Source organism: Orcinus orca, chromosome X (genome assembly GCF_937001465.1).
Source record: "Orcinus orca chromosome X, mOrcOrc1.1, whole genome shotgun sequence".
NCBI classification, from domain to species: Eukaryota; Metazoa; Chordata; class Mammalia; order Artiodactyla; family Delphinidae; genus Orcinus; species Orcinus orca.
The window spans coordinates 2,301,628-2,307,221 of record NC_064580.1 but is presented as its reverse complement, the minus strand read 5'-3'; positions in this window follow the sequence as shown (position 1 = coordinate 2,307,221).

Genomic DNA, 5,594 nt, shown 5'->3' with positions numbered 1-5,594 from the left:
CTTCCGAGTTGATGAGGTTTCAGTGGAGAATCAAGTGGATGGAGAGGTTTCTGGCATTTGTGAAAGGGGGTTTTGTTTACTTTTTTAACTTTATTTTTAAAAAATATTTTATACAATTTTTAAAGGTTACATTTCATTTATAATTATTATAAATATGGGCTATATTCCCTGTGTTGTACAAAATATCCTTGTAGCTTATTTATTTTACACATAATAATTTGTACCTCTTTATCTCCTACCCCTCTCTTGTCCCTCCCCCGTCTCTCCTTCCCTCTCCCCACTGGTAACCACTAGTTTGTCCTCTATGTCTGTGAGTCTGCTTCTTTTTTGTTATATTCACTAGTTTGTTGTATTTTTTAGATTCCACATATAAGTGATATCATTTGATATTTGTCTTCTTGTGTCTGACTTAATTTCAATTAGTATTATAATCTACAGGTCCATCCATGTTGCTGCAAATGGCATTATTTCATTCTTTTTCATGGCTGAGTAGTATTCCACTGTACACATGTACCCCATCTTCTTTATCCATTCATCTGTCCATGGACACTTAGGTTGCTTCCATGTCTTGGCTAGTGTACATAGTGCTGCTATGAACACTGGGGTGCATGTATCTTTTTGAATTATGGTTTTCTCCAGAGATATGCCCAGGAGTGGGATTGCTGGATCGTATGGTAACTCTGTTTTTAGTTTGTTTGAGAAGCCCCCATACTGTTTTCCACAGTGGCTGCACTGATTTACAGGGTGGCGTTTAATTGCAGAGCGTTTAATAGGCAATGTCAGCAGAAGAGATCCCCCTCTTTACCTCAGCGATTCATTCCTGACCTGAAGTCTACTTCAGCTGATGTTAATCAAGTTTCTCCGTTTTCCCACGATGAATATTTGCACCTGATTTCCTTTTCTATGGTTTTCTTTTAACCCCTTCTGGGGTTATATTTAAATGGCCCTCCTTGTAGAAAGAATGTGTTGGTTCTTCTTATTTCGTGTGTCCTGTTGGACAGTATCTGTCTTAACTGGAATATTAGACAATTTATAGTAATACCATCATTAGTTTAATTCTACCATCTTCCTGTATCTGTTCTATTTGTCCTATATTTTCTGCCCCCTCCCCCATCCCTGCCTTCTTTTGGATGAATTGAGTATTTTAGTTTAAAGTTTTTTCTCCCTATTAGCTTACTAGTTATACTTTTAAACAAATTCATCTCAGTGATTTCCCTAGGCCTCCCCGCTTGTGACCTAGTCACCTCCCAAAGACCCGTCTCTAAATATTACCACCTTGCGGGTTAGGATTTCAATATATGAAATTTTCAGAGGACACAAACATTCTATCCAAACACGGAGACATACAGATCATGTAAACAAAATACCTTATGGAAGGCACTGGCGTCTTAGGACACAAACAACACAAACCATTAACAAAAATGAAATACTAGAATTCATCAAAAATGTAAAGGCTTGGGCTTCCCTGGTGGCGCAGTGGTTGAGAGTCCGCCTGCCGATGCAGGGGACACGGGTTCGTGCCCCGGTCCGGGAAGATCCCACATGCCGCGGAGCGGCTGGGCCCGTGAGCCATGGCCGCTGAGCCTGCGCGTCCGGAGCCTGTGCTCCGCAACGGGAGAGGCCACGACAGTGAGAGGCCCGCGTACCACAAAAAAAAATAAAAAAATAAGAAAATGTAAAGGCTTCTAATTTTCTGTAGATACCATTAAAGTAATGGAAAGGAGGTCTCCAGAATGAGGACCACTTCAACACATATACTTCAACACATAAATCTCACGAAGGACGTATAGTCTAAATATATAATTACCTCTTACAACTTGGGAAGTCCAAAAACACATTTTTTTTTTAATGGGCAAAACTTTTTTTTTTTTTTTTTTTTTTTTGCTGTACGCGGGCCTCTCACTGCTGTGTCCTCTCCCGTTGCGGAGCACAGGCTCCGGACGCGCAGGCTCAGCGGCCATGGTTTACGGGCCCAGCCGCTCCGCAGCATGTGGGATCTTCGCGGACCGGGGCACGAACCCGTGTCCCCTGCATCGGCAGGCGGACTCTCAACCACTGCGCCACCAGGGAAGCCCCAAATGGGCAAAACTATTTGAACAGACACTTCACAAAGAAGTCAAGTGAATGACCAAGAAGCATTCATCTCAGTAGAAAAGATGCTCCAGGTCAGTGGATGCCCATCTATGATGAGATATCGCTAAGCCACTAGGAAGTCTAAAAGCAAGACACAAATCCCCAAATACCAAACGTCAGTGAAAATGTGGAGCAACTGGAACTCATATTTTTGCTTCTGGGGATGCAAGATGGTACAGCCACTTGGGAAAACAGTTTGGCAATTATAAACTCACCCATCCCTTCCTCTCCTAGTCAACCTAGTTCCATAACTCACAGTGAAACATTCCTAAGAGAAACGGACACGTGTGTCCACATAGAGACTTGTCCACAAATATCGATAGCAACTCTATTCAAGATGCCCAAAACTGGGGATCAAGTGAACACTCGTGGTCAGCTGCAAGGATACACGATGTGTGCTCTAGTCCAATTTGTGATCTAGTCCCTCTACCACCAAACCATAAAAAGGCACATAGGCTCACACACAGTATCTGGATGCATCTGGTAAGAAGTCAGGCTTCACTGTTGATGTCTGAGCAATGAGTCCAGCCTCATTACATCCCTGCTACTCTCACCCTACAACTGGGCAATCTTCTGAGCACACCACTATGTATGTTCTCTTAGTGCCAGAGGGTGATTTGAGCTATGCAAACCTCAGCCCATGCCCTGTAACGACAGTAAAAAACAAACAAAATCCAACAACAACAAAAAAACTAAGTCACCAGCACTTCATTTGTGAATAATACATCCTTTCATACCCCTGGTGCCTGCGGTACCATTAGTCTAGACATCCTAACCACTTATTTATTGCAGAGGTGTTGAGGATGCCACCAGCATGGCACCTACAAGACACATCTCAAAACCAACTTTAAGCACTGAAAAAAATCCAGAAAAAAAACGCACAAAGCACGTGATTCCATTCCTATTAAAATCTAGAAAAGACTGACTACAATCAAAACTAGATACAAAACAAAAACAAAAAAACCCCAGTGGCTTCCAGAGACTGAGGAGGGTGGAAGGGAAACAATTTCAAAGAAATACAAGAGGACATTTTAAAGTGATGGAAACATTGTATATTTTTGGTTGTTTCCGTGATTAAACTTGGGTAAACATTTGTCAAAACGCATCAAAGTGTGTACTTTAAGAGGTTGCAGGGTTCTGTTGTATTTGTCTTTTGTGAATTACACCTTAAAGATGTTGAGCTTTTTATTTTAAGGAAAGCGTTAAAATCCACTTGAAGGCTTGCTATGTTCATGAAGTATACTTGTGAAAGAAGATGTGGAAAATGTCCAATTAGAGGTGAATGAACACATTGCCGAGTTGCACAGAATATGCAGGTGAGATTACAGAGCATGAAATAACAGGCAAAAATGTTGACCCAGTGTGGCCATGAACACTTATTTCCCCATGTTCTCCAAAAGGGTGACTGGAAAAAGTAATAGTGGGGTTTAATGACAGCTGGGTACCAGCAAGGAATTCCCTATAGAATGACACTGGTCTAGCGTGCTTGCTGGAGCATTTTAAGAAAGTTTGTAGAAGACCTAGATCAGAAAAGACAACCTTGCAAAGTCAACTGAGAGATTGAGCCATCTGGAAAATTTACAGCATAACCAACACACACAAGGAAGGAAGATTTATATTGGGAGAAACGCACACAGGATTCAACCTATGAAGAGGAACTCATGAACGAGAGCAGCCTCCTCTTACCACAGAATTTCCTATTAAACTGAAGAGGACTTTTACAAGATTCTGACATGTGTGGCACTGGCAGCAAGAACAGGAGGCAGAAGAGCTCAGATCTTGACTTCGACAGATTCATTGGTGACAGATACAATAGATAAAAATGGACCTTGGATAAGAGCCCCTGGGGTCAGCTGGAATAACAGATGTTCAGCATTGCTGCTGTGCACGACCATATTCCTTTTCTGTGCTCAAGAAAAAAGTTCCCCCAACGTAGAGGCTTCAAACAACACACATTTATTATCTCACAGTGTGTGTGGGTCAGGAGTCCAGACACAGCTTGACTGAATTTTTGTCAAGGCTGAAATCCAGAGGTCAGCCAGGGATGAGTGCTCATCTGAGGGCTGAAATGTGCAAAGTTCTGCTTCCAAACTCTGTCTGTTGACAGAATACATTCCCTTGCAATTGTACGATACAACATGCCACTTGCATCTTCAAAGCGAGCGAGGAGAATAAGAGTTGAGGGAGAGTTTGTAAGACGGAGTCATGATATAATATAATATAAAATATATATAATGTAATATAATACAATGTAATGTAATAATCATAGGAGTGATGTCTTCTCACCTTTGCCATAGTCTCTAGATTAAAAGCAAATCACACCTCCTACCCTCACTTCAGGAGAAGAGATTCTACAAGGGCGTGAACACCAAGAGGAAGATATCACTGGAACCATCGTAACGTACGTCCACCACCTGGACCCAAGAGTTTAACGTGAAATGTTTTAGGGAGCCTACCAGATGCCCCCCAACGTTCAGTCCAGCAGAGCAAGGGTGATTCTGATTCTGTAGAATTCCTCTCCTATCTCCAAGGTGAAGCTTTCTAAAGATCATGTCTAGTAGAGGGGACATCCCTAGCGGTCCAGGGGCTGGGACTCTATGCTTCCAATGCAGGGGGTGCAAGTTCAATCCCTGGTCGGGGAACTAAGATCCTACCTGCCACGCAGTGTGGCCGAAAAAAGAAATGCCAGCAGGGCTATTCACACCAGACGGCACTTTCAGAGGTGGGGTTGTGAGGCTACAGTTTCTGTACACGAGATCCCTGGCATCCTGAATTTACATCATTATTTTCACATCCAGCACCCACACTGCATCCTTTCTACGCCGAGAATATTCATGAAATCAGCAAGACTCCGTGCCTCTTGTCTCTTGCCTCGGAGGGCACTGAATTGGTTTCCTCCGCACACAGGGACGTTCTGGACTGTGTGACTTTCACTCGTGGCGAAAAGCGTGCTTTGGGTAGTACGGCTTGCCGTTGAATCACTGTCGATCTATGTGGCTTTGTTTGATAATGTAACTGCCTCAGAATGGGGGTAGAAGGAAGCCACTCTGAAATATCATTATTGGATCGGATGGCAGTAAATCACAGCACAGCACAAATATTTGTTCTTACTTATAATCCAGCTGTGCCCACATTGCCCAAAGTATGTGAAATAAAGAAGGAAAACAATCACCTTGTCCAGCCTCGGTTACCAAATGGCATTTTGTAGAGGAGCCGCAAAGGTGGAGAGTTGCAGGTTCGATGCCATCCTACTGCATTCTACATTGTAACCTAACGTTCTGCCCTCCCTCTTATTTTGTCATCAAATGCCCCACCAATTGCCCTGTAACTTGGGATAGGTCTAATTTACCCACTTTCTCTTTAAAACCAAAAAAAAGAAAGAAAGAAAAGAAAAAAGAACATTGTAACACGTCCTTGAAGGTACAGTCTTTCCCCATTCGTCCTCTCCAACAAGCCAGCCC